This window comes from Brassica oleracea, chromosome C3 (genome assembly GCF_000695525.1).
Source record: "Brassica oleracea var. oleracea cultivar TO1000 chromosome C3, BOL, whole genome shotgun sequence".
In the NCBI taxonomy this organism is placed as follows: domain Eukaryota; kingdom Viridiplantae; phylum Streptophyta; class Magnoliopsida; order Brassicales; family Brassicaceae; genus Brassica; species Brassica oleracea.
The window spans coordinates 53,334,185-53,346,507 of record NC_027750.1 but is presented as its reverse complement, the minus strand read 5'-3'; the positions used below and the strand labels follow the sequence as shown (position 1 = coordinate 53,346,507).

At 32.8% G+C, this 12,323-nt stretch overlaps 1 long non-coding RNA gene across 1 annotated transcript; it reads right to left on the bottom strand.

Annotated features, from left to right (window-relative positions):
• Positions 1 to 6,544: 6,544 nt before the first annotated feature.
• Positions 6,545 to 8,380, bottom strand: LOC106334191. The gene is made up of 4 exons (XR_001268547.1): positions 8,352 to 8,380; positions 8,129 to 8,266; positions 7,959 to 8,047; positions 6,545 to 6,667 (listed from the first exon to the last, which is right to left on the bottom strand). It is a non-coding gene; the product is annotated as an uncharacterized LOC106334191 (long non-coding RNA).
• Between the last annotated feature and the right edge of the window lie 3,943 nt (positions 8,381 to 12,323).

Sequence of the window (12,323 nt, the reverse complement as noted above, 5' to 3'; positions counted from 1 at the left end):
TATATTGAAAGACTTAAAACCTGAAAGATATTCCATTGTTATTGTGATGGGTGATACTGATAACAACTTTTAATGAAGCTCTCAAAACCTTCATGATCTGAAGCATCATCACCCCTAGGAAGGCGGTGGACTTTCATTTCCTTTGCATAGTTTTTCATGAAAGTAGATGCATTCCTAATCCGGTTGATCCCTTTTCCAGATGCTTGATATGCAGCCTCAACACCATTAAGAAAATCATCAACTATTATCTACAGACTTGTCAAATAGGTTTCTCTTTGTTGCATACCCTCTTTGAAGGGGAATAGCCCAACAATCGTCTGCTAAAAGATTAAAAAATGTTATGCCACTTCAAATATAATCTATTCTCACACATATATATATTTTAGCTTACATATTTTTTGTTCATAAGATTTAACAGTTATGTCTGGTGTCTGATTGGTCTAAGAGAATGGCGTTTGGAGAGATCCTGAAGATTTGTATCTAACGGCAACAACATCTGAAAGTGAGGAAATGAAATAAACAAAAACAAATCATACACATTATTATTATTATAGCAATATCATTAGATGACTTACCATAGAGATTTAATGGTGTTTTAAGAGGAATGTCCAAGATCTATTGCAATCTGCAGCAAACAACACAACTTTAGAGCTGATTTTGTGCATTTTGTTTTTCTTTGGAATTAGTTTTTCAACTCAAATCTAATAGTTCATCAATTAGTCCTCTTCTTGAGAATGAAAATTTCAGTTATAGACATATTCATCCAGGATACAACTCAGTGTTGGACTTATACTTTGAACTTTGATAAACCCACTGAGAATATGGCTTCCATATACATACATAATGCATCTAAACCAACCAACAATTGGATTATGTTTGTCTAAGTTCATGCTTGATGTTATATGTTGCTTTATAGAGACTATCGTGACCTTGTCTTAAAAACCAAGTTCTTGTTTTAGGAAAGGAGCAATATCGTGGAACCAAATCGCCGACTCTTGTATTGATAAAGAGGATAAAAACAGGATAAATTCTTGAAAAACTCAGAAAATATGTGGAGAGAATGGCTCAGTGAACAGCCCGTAACAAGAATAAAAAACTTGAAATGATGACAAACTAGTGGCAAAATAATAAGACGAAATGATTTTGGTCAGAGCCGGTTCTAGGATGTATAAGACCACTTTTAAAAGGAAAAAAAATGATCTAGGTGAGATTCGAACCCATATTAAAACTCTTTTTTTTTATGACATACCACTGGACTAAGACATAATTTTATTAATTTGTGGTTGAATTTTGTTAATGAATACGTCGGCTGTAGAAGCAGCTTGATTTTGGTCATAGGCATTAATTAAATGCTACATTGGAGATCGTTCCAAAAGACCGTCATGGTACTTAAGTTATGTGTCTAAAAGAGTATTAGTACCTAAACACTATGATAAATAAACCAGTTAAATAATTTTAGACTTTTCAATTGTTTGTTTGCGTGTATACGACGAGCATGTGTTGCCTGTTAGTGCTTACTAATGGAAACTGTGTATTTGTGTTATCAGTACTAGAGTGGATATAACTTATCATATTTTAAAATTGTAAAGGCAAAATGAATAAAAGGTCTTATACTAACATGCAAACACATAAGAAATGTTCAGTTTTGTAATGATAGATATGATGTTAGTTTTCAATAATTTTTGTTTCAAAAACATTTTATTATATTCTGATTACGATGGCAAATTGTGTAAAGCTATTAAAAGGATTGAGGTAGGAAAATGAAATTCATAGTTGTCCCCTTTGCTAAACTTTACAAGTTGTTAATTGATTAAATGTAAATTATTTGAATATTAATTAGCACACAGTAATTAATTTATTAATTAATTAGTGTTAGAGAGATGTTTTCCACCATGAGATTATTATTATTATTTTTTTTTTTTATAGAGAGATTATTTTCTCTTCGTCGTAAAATGCAGAGGAGGTCCTTATTCGCTGTGCCAGTTTCTTCATTACTCAATTGATCAAATGAAATCGAGAAAGTTGAATCGGAGAGTCGTCGACCAATCTCCACAGTCGTCTTCGTCATGGTACTTTGCTCCTCTTTCAACAGAACCGATCAATCGATTTCATCTTCTTCCTTTGTATTATCTATAGTGTATGAGCTTGTTGATGTTTGATCTAGTGAGCTCTTGAAGCAAAAAGGAATGCACTCTCTTTTTTTCGTTTTTGCTACAAGTTTGTTTATATTCACTGCGGTGCCTTTAATGTTCATTCCTCCTTTACTTCTCTTTCCCAAGAATCAAGTCTTCTCTTTCTCTCTGTATGTGCTTGTGAAAATGCCATGCTTGATCATATTTGAATTTGCTTCTCTTACTCGTTTGCTTAACTTGATTCAATCTGGACTTCCCTAGAATCTTGAATCACATCATGAAAATCTCTCTCTGGACTCTGTTTTCATGCTGTGGAAGCTAGTTTATTTTCCATAGGGATGATTGAAATGCTGATTGACTGAGCATATTCAGGTTATAGGAGCCAACATAGGAGATGTTTTCCTCGTATCTGATGTTGTCTTTGGAGTGTTATTATTCTCCTGTAGACATAAGGTTAAAATAAACAACTCCATCAGTGTTAGAAAGCTATGGTATCATTCTTCCACATACAAAGCTACAAAAAAACATAGAGAGCCTTTCAAACACAAAAAATACTTAATAAAAAAAATACCTCCTCTACTAGATCTGAATACTTCTTTAGTTTTTTTTTGACAATTTCAGTCATCTCGTTCAGATGATCACTTATTTCATCTATTATCTGACAAGAATTAGAAGAAGTAAAACAGTAAAAAGGCAGCAAAAACTAATCACAAACTTTCTTTGTTTCACAAATGTTTCCTTGCTACTCCAAAGAAAACAAATTAGAAAAAGGTAAACGAAACTTGAACTGCGCACAACATCTTACTAGAAGATTTTCATTTTCATAAAAATTATTTAATTAAAAAAAAAAAAGCTTTGGAGAAGGTGACTTATTAGGTTTAAAAAGCACAAGTCAAAAGAGCTCAAGTTAAAGCCTATAACAGATAAAAGGACAAGAAGTTCATAACTAACGTTCTTCTGCTTCTCCAGCTTCTTGTCCTTCTGGTGATTCTTAGACGTTACTATCTGCAAAGGAACCGGGATTGTTACAACCTAACAAAACAGAAATAAAAGCCCAATCAAAAGTGGTGTTCACGATTGTTTAAAGAAAAAAACATAAGAAGAAGAAGATTATACACGGGATTTCTGGCGCCTCTTCCTCTCTTTGTCCATGGATAAGTTATGGTTGAAAATCAAGCGCTAGGCTTTCAATAGGTTGAGAGGCGAAAACACTAGACTGTTTATAGATACTGCATGTGAATTTAGTTTCAAGTACTCGATTTGAATGAAAAAGAAGAGCAAGTAGCTGCTAGGTTATCGATAGAAAATGGAGAGGCAAGAACCTAGACTGCATGTGTCACATACACCCGATATACATGTGTAAATAATAAATAAATTATCTTGGGTCACTGATAGAAGGTTAGAAACAGGAGATGTGAAAAACCCTAGACTGCATTTACATGGCTTTTGTGAGGTTCTCTCTTAGTGAGAAGGCTTTTGGGCTTCCAAGAGCAAGAGCACTAGTGAACCCCCCCTAGGGTTCATAAAGATTTTTTAATATTTTTTTGTGGGTCCATGGATAGTTATGAACATGTATCTATTGTTTTCTGTATTAGTGAACCCGAAGAAGGAGTTTATAGGAATAAAATAAAAATATATTTTTTTAAAAAATTCAAATTATTGAGAATACATAAATAAAATATTAAAATATATTATAAATATTTTAAAACTTTTTATTCAATACATAAGAGTAGATTACATAAATTGAGAAATAGAAGAACATACAAACATTATTAATCTTCATTACCAAACTTTTGCCATATATTTTCCATTAAATCAGCTTTCAAACGATCATGCTTCTCTTTATCTCGAACTTCTCTGCGAATACCTAACATATCACCGACATGAATACTTTCTCTCCGTTGCACCCTCGAACTTCTGCTTGACTCTCCTGACTCGAACTCAGATGTATACAAGTTCTCATAATCTTTCCTATCTTTTCCTTGTCCCATAGTAGAGCTGGGTTTTTAACAATTGCAAACCTCGATTGCAATACTCCAAAAGCCCGTTCGACATCTTTTCTGGTGGATTCTTGACGTTCAGCAAATAGCTCAGCTTTAGGACCTTGAGGAAGTGGGATGGATTGGATAAATGTTGCCCAATTCGGATAAAATTCGTTCGTAAGGTAGTAGGCCATATGATAAGTGTGGTTGTTGACCTTGAACTTAACTTTAGGTGTTCGACCTTGTAAGATGTCATCAAAAACTGGTGACCGATCAAGAACATTGATATCGTTGAGGGTACCTGGTAATCCGAAAAATGCGTGCCATATCCAAAGATCTTGTGATGCCACAGCTTCTAAGACAATTGTCGGCTTTCCAGAACCACGTGTGTACTGACATTTCCAAGCTGTTGGGCAGTTTTTCCACTCCCAATGCATACAATCAATGCTGCCTATCATCCCTGGAAACCCGCGTACCTCTCCGACATCGAGTAATCGTTGAAGATCTTCAGGTGTAGGGCTTCGTAGATACTCATCTCCAAACAAATGAATTATTGCATTAGTGAAATTTTCTAAACATAAACGTGATGTACTGTCACCAAGTCGGAGATATTCGTCATATGTATCTCCCGATTGACCATATACCAGCATACGTATGGCTGCCGTACACTTTTGAAGTGCAGATAGCCCGTTCCTTCCGCAAGCATTTCGTCTTTGCTGAAAGTATGGAACTTCATTAGTTATACGTTCGGCAATGCGAAGGAACAATGGCTTATTCATTCGAAAATGCCTCCTAAACATTTCCGGTGGGTATGTAGGATTTTCCCTGAAATAATCGTTCCATAGTTGATTGTGTCCTTGTTCCCGATGTCTTTCGACATAAGCTCTTCTCGTCGGCTTGTTAGGATGAGCATGAATCACTGAGTCGATGAAATTATCAACTACTTGGTCTACCATTTCTTCTAAAGCTTCATCAACTTCATCACTTGATGAGGAAGACATTGGTGTTTTTTTTTCGTAACATGACAAAAGTTGTCTTAATAATATAAAAGTTGTCATAATTATATAAATTATTTTCATAATCTATATTTTTAAAATACTCTTTCATCATAATTATATAAAAGTTGTCTTAAGAATATAAAAGTTGTCTTAATAATATAAAAGTTGTCATAATTATATAAATTATTTTCATAATCTATATTTTTAAAATACTCTTTCATCATAATTATATAAAAGTTGTCTTAAGAATATAAAAGTTGTCTTAATAATATAAAAGCATATTCTATTTTTTCTTTTTTTTTTAACATTACTCTATCATCTTTTATGTGAATAATCTTACACTTTAGTCTATAAAAGTTGTCATAACATTAGTCTATAAAAGTTGTCATAACATTAGTCTATAAAAGTTGTCATAACATTAGTCTATAAAAGTTGTCATAACATTAGTCTATAAAAGTTGTCATAACATTAGTCTATAAAAGTTGTCATAACATTAGTCTATAAAAGTTGTCATAACATTAGTCTATAAAAGTTGTCATAACATTAGTCTATAAAAGTTGTCATAACATTAGTCTATAAAAGTTGTCATAACATTAGTCTATAAAAGTTGTCATAACATTAGTCTATAAAAGTTGTCATAACATTAGTCTATAAAAGTTGTCATAACATTAGTCTATAAAAGTTGTCATAACATTAGTCTATAAAAGTTGTCATAACATTAGTCTATAAAAGTTGTCATAACATTAGTCTATAAAAGTTGTCATAACATTAGTCTATAAAAGTTGTCATAACATTAGTCTATAAAAGTTGTCATAACATTAGTCTATAAAAGTTGTCATAACATTAGTCTATAAAAGTTGTCATAACATTAGTCTATAAAAGTTGTCATAACATTAGTCTATAAAAGTTGTCATAACATTAGTCTATAAAAGTTGTCATAACATTAGACTTTTTTTTTCATATTATATTTTTTCATATTCTATTTTATACATCATTATTACTCTATCATCTTTTATTTTCATAATCTTTTAATTTTTTCATAACTAAGTTGTATATTATACCTTGTTGTGGATATTTGCTATTGTCTCCGTTTGTGAATCACCTTGCAGCGAAATGGGAATCACTTGAATGTGTTGGTTTCCTTCAGAACTGGTACTAAATGGGAATCACTTGAATGATCTCGACTTTTTAGCATTTACAACAAAACATTCTTATCTCACTCAATACAAAGAGAAGTGCTATAAGAGAATGAACTTGATAGAGAGTAATAAGTGAGAGAAGTGCTATTTCATATAATGATACAATGCAAACATATATAGAGAGTTTGAAACCATATTACATAATCCGTGAATCAAGTTGTGACTCACACAATACATACTAGACAATCCGTGAATGAAATAAGTGTAGCAAGAAACAAAACACTACACTTTCCCGTGACCAAAGATGGTCTAAAGTCCAACTACCCGCAACATAAAAAAAAAACAACTAGGCTTCACCTGCAACGACTGATCACCTCCAACACCTTCACTCCAACCCGTGACCTGCACTCTCTGACCTGCAAAAGAAAATAAAACCCAATCAATAATTCATGTTAAGCATCAAATCAAGTTAAGCTAAGAAACGTAAACATTCCATCCGATCACGCTAAGCAAAGCAACCTAAACAAAGCACCAATACAAGGCACTAACCAACTCAAAGCATTTCACCAATTAGTTTATACTTAAGGGATTTTTCTTGATCAGAAAGAGTCTCCTCATTTTTGCCAATGAGACGATCAAGGATCTTTTGTTTGGAAATGTTATTTTACAGAGCTAGCAAATGGTTTCTATTTGATCATAAGCTGCTTCATTCCCGTGTTTCTTGCGCTTCGCTGCTTTGCTCGCCTTTACACCAGGAGGCCTCACCTCTTCATCGTCAGCCACCACCTCCGGACATGCTTCCTTCCTCTTCTCCTTTCCACCATCTTTCGACAACGCGTGTGACCTCCATTTCTGATCAAATCTCAGCTCCCTCCAGCAATGTTCAAGTGCGAACTTGACATTAAAGTCATTTAAGAAGATGTCATGTGCAACCCACGAACTTGCACACCTGCTCATTCACCCTTCCCCACATCTGCTTACATTGACTCCATTCTCTAGGAACGGCGCCAATGAGCTGAGGGCTTGAGTTAAAATACTCCTCCATTCTCTTCCAAAACGCTCCTGCCTTATGCTCATTAGCGACTATGGGATCCTTGCTCGTGTTCAACCAAGCGCTAATGAGCACAAGGTCTTCTTTGACAACCCACTTTCTTCTTTCCAAAGGTTTAACTAACCCGGGTGAGTTACCAACTGCCTCAGCAGAGTCCACGTCTTTTGGGGGACTGCTCTGCGAAGCTAGATGGTTAACAAACCCGGGAGAGTTGTAGGAGAAAGTTTCCATTTTCTTTTGGGTTTGGTTTGTTGTTTAAATGTTTGTGTGTTTTTAGTTGTGGATTTGCTATGTTTTATAAACTAGTTTTTGCTTTCATTTGAGATAATTAACTAAAGCAGAAGAATTAAACAAACTCTACCTACCACAAGTACTTCACAAACGGCAGTGAATACACATCAACTCACTGGAAAATATTAACTACACCTAAGTACAATCTATTAAGAGTTCACAGCAACCAACAACCAACAAAAAATTAATTCTAGATTTTTAAAAGTTGTAGTTAGAGTTCTAGGTGGAGTTGTAGTTATTGTTGTAGTTATCTTTTAAGCTTTCATAACTTTTAGTTAACTTATTAAATAGCTAAACTGGTTATACCAATCAACAATTTGTAACAGCCATTTTCGAACTACATCTAAAGTGGGGTTGAGTCTTACCTTCGGTTTCATTCGAAGCAGACCTTCTCCAACGTAGCAACCTGCACGGTGAGGTCATCTACCTGCTCAGAGAGCATTTTAACCTGATCCTGGACATGTAAACATCAAACAAAAAGTGTTAGTCACGCAAAACATACCACACAAGTATTGAAAATGTGTTGTCACTTAACCTCCAGTCTGTCGATCAGTTTACAGAGATTCGACGACCCCAACATCACTTCTTCAGCCTCCTCCACCCGCTTAGTCAACCTTTCGATCTCCTCCTGCACACCTATCACCCAAGGCTGACGATAGTGGAATCCATCAGCCTTGGTTACACCATAAACAAATATCAGACACTCTACAATTTGCAAACCCATAAACGATAATCAAAGCGTTTAAAATCAAACTTACCTCGTAGTTCTTGCATGTGAAGAACCGCTTTCCCGGAAGAGTGTCGTAGTGGTCCTTCCGGCGAACCTCATCGATGATTCTACCACCACATGGACACCTTTTGGGAATCCCATACTCTGAATCGCTGACGAACCCTAGCATGTTTATGTGATCCTGTTGCCTCTTTGAATGTCTTCTCTCCTCTGCCGGATCCATCTGTGACAGAAATCAAATTATTAGCACATAATTAAGGAAGAATATGAGTAACTGAACCCTCAATCGAACTCCCATAACGATTAAAATCCCTAAAAACTAAAATCCCCAAATCGATTTAAAATCACCCCATCGCAAATCCCTATCGCACACAAAATCTACGCTACCACACCGTCAATCTACTCAATACTGACCTAAGAGTGTGGAGAAGAGAAAAAGGAATCGATTTGATGAAGAAATAACGACGGAATCGCCACGGCGTGGATTATCGCCTCGGAGAGAAAAAACCCTAGCTTTTATCACAGATGAGAGAAATGAATTGGTTAACGCGAATACCCTCCTTTCTTCCTCGTCGACGCGGAAAGGAGAAGCCAATCAGCGCCCGACGCGTGGCTTGAACTCGCCTCTTACGGGTTTAAGCGTAAGGCCCGGTTCGTCGATTAAAATCTATTTTTCATTTTCTTTAAATCATTCGGGCCTAAGAACTCGAGCCCACGACCCCCTCATGATCCCCTGATGCGCATGGTCTAAATAAGTATTTCTTTGTGGGCTAGACTCATTAAACCATTCTTTTTGTGTGAGAATGACGTATACAAATATCTTCTATACTATTATTTATGAAGTGATTTGGCTTATGTGCTAGCTTCTCTATATTTTAGGTTTTTTTAATTTGTCAATATTTATTTATTATATTTTAAACTTTTTATATTTTAAACTTATTATGCTTTAATCATTTTTAGTTAGTATCAGTAATTTTCTTTTTCTGATATATTTTTAAACTTATCTGTTTTATTTTTAAATATTTTAGTTGGTTACTGTAAATTATTAATTAATAAAATATGTGAATGTTTCTTTATTTAAATTTTTTATTTTTGATATATTTATTATAAAATAATAAAATATTTGATTTTATTATATAGACATTAATTGTTTTTTTTTTTAATTTGAAATTTATATTGATTTTATTATATTATATGGTGTATATAATATATATTGCATAGAACTTAAATGTGATTTTAGATATAATATTACTAAATCTCATCAAAAATATAATAATATTTTATTTTAAAAACAAGATAATTATTATAAATTGTGTTAGCGGTTAAATTTGAGAATATCCTTAATAAATAAAATATAAATAATTAAGATCGAATTTTGGATTAAAAATGTTATATTTTAAAAACAAGATCATTATTCTGTAGTTTATGCATGGAGAAAAGAAATGTTGGAATGGTCTTAAATTGTGTTGTTATTTTGAAATAATATTTTTCTATTAAAATTAAAATTAAGATATAAAAAATTATAATTAAATACTAATCAAACAAAAACATTTATATAAATATGTTTTCTAAAATATTTATAATATGTAGAGGTTTATAAAATTTTAATACAACAGCAAGTATATGTTTTTTAATAAAAATATTTCATATATAAATAATTTTATTTTTTGATTAATCGTTTTTAAAACATAAATAATTATTTATCTGCTTTTTGACTTAATAAAACATAAACTAATAAGTATTCGTGAAAAGATTATGGCGGACAAAACACCTAGTTCACAAATTAAAAAGAAGTTACTTTCCTATCAAGACTCGAAATAAATTAAAATTTTGATGTATCTAAGAAGATTAATAGTCTGGAAACCTTGAGCGTTTCATAAGTCGAAAAGCAATTCCATAACGTTCACAACTAGTATGGTTAGTACCTCAAGTCCCAGCCCTCCCAATATATGGTTTTCGGTATAGAGGGAAACATTCACATATTATCAAATAAACGACTGCTGGACAATTAGTTTGGTTAAGAATGCTCAAATTATCAGTTTTGCCTGAGGTTGTAATTTCAATAAGTTTATGCTCAAGAGTGAAAATAAGAAAGCAAAAGACTAAATAAGAAAGCATCCTTTTTTATGTCAGCAAATAAGAAAGTATCATCATTAAATTTATAGGCGTAAAAATTATGAAACTAAATAGCAAGCATCCCAAAATACAAGAACTAAAGTATTTTGAAAACGACTTTTTCTTGGGTTCACCCCCTAGGTGAACCTTTAGGTTCACCAACCAATAGAAAGTTGTCATTTTAGATCTAGTATCTTTTAATTAAGGAAACAAAATAACTTGTCAAATTATATTATGTTTTTAAAATAAAAAATTAAAAATTAAATAAATAAAAATAACAATAGTTCTAAAAAAAGATTATTTAAAAAAAAAATATTTTTAAGATTTAGAGTTTAGTGTTTAAGATTTATAATTTAGAATTTATCCAAATGTTTAGTGCTTTTCCAAGGGTTTAGGGTTTACCTAAGGGTTTAGGAGTGTTTTGTTGACAACATTATTTTTTTTTATATCGTTTTTTATATACTATTTTTATTTATTTTTAAATTTTATTTTGAAAAGATAATATAATTTGCCAAGTTATTTGGTTTTTTTAATTAAAAGATACTAGATTTAAAATGACAATTTTCTATTGGTTGGTGAACCTATGGGGTGAAACCAAGAATAACTCTTTGAAAACCAAAAGACTTTCATCATTAAATATTTAGGCACAGATTATGAAACTAAATAGCATGAATCCCATAATACAACTACTTTGAGAACACACGAAATTTGTTGTATTGGAACAACAAACCAACCACTTGTTAGGGACAGCTAGTTATCGGGTACGAATGACATCTGCACAAATTCAAGAACAAGAAAAAATGAACAGAAATTCAAAAATAAAATAATGTCGTACCAAGTTTGAATAGAATGTGTACCTGAGGGAAATCTATTTCTGCTGTAAAACTTCTCACACATCTGTTTCTTCACGTGCGTAGACAACGCAATACCACAACGTTCACAACCCTTGCGGTTAGTAAAAAAATAGTACTCGCTTCTATTTACAGCCATCGTGACCGTACGCCTCAGTTCATCCAAGTAACTTCCATCGAGTGTTAGAGCCTTATCGTAATCTTCTATCATATTAATGAAGGCAAATCTGAAACAACAAAAAGAGAGAGAGAGTAAATCTTATAAGCCTTTGTAGTTAACTTTAAATTGTTAGAAATAATTGGGAACACCGGTTTGGCAATGAAAGGGAATAGAAACCCTTGAAACCTTTCCACAAGGACTGAAGTGTTTTATCAATCCTTCAACGAAAACGGTTCTCTGGTTGAATAAACGCATCTTTAGATTCGTAAAAGCACTCGACCACCTTTTTATTTAGAGTTTCTTTCTCCTATATATACGAACAATGATTTAAATTAAACAAATAGATCGGCTATGGAGTGTAAAGGTACCATTACTGCAAATACAAAAGCTATAAACAAACAATTAGACAGTACCACAAACACACACACGCATATATATATATATATACCTTCTCAAGTAGATCTGAAGTCTTCTTTAGTTTCTGGACAATTTCAGTCATCTCGTTCACACGATCGCTTAATTCAACGATTATCTAACATAGTATCACGAGAAGAAAATAAATGAGTAACTAGTCACAAAATTTCTTTGTTTTGAAAATTATTCCTTGTAACTCCTAATAAGTAGGAAAAAAAATCTATAGGTAACATATTCGATGCAGTCATTGTATAGAGTTTTTTGCAAAATTGACCTACAACTTAAAGTCAAACACAAAACTAACCTCTTTTTTTTTTAAATTGGTTTTGTCCTATTCACCCCACAAGTTCATATAATTTACGAAAATACCATCAATTTTTTTTTTTCGAAAATGACATCTTTACTCTCTCACCCTCATCATCTTCAAGTAATTAAAAGATTGTCATTGTCATCAATACCA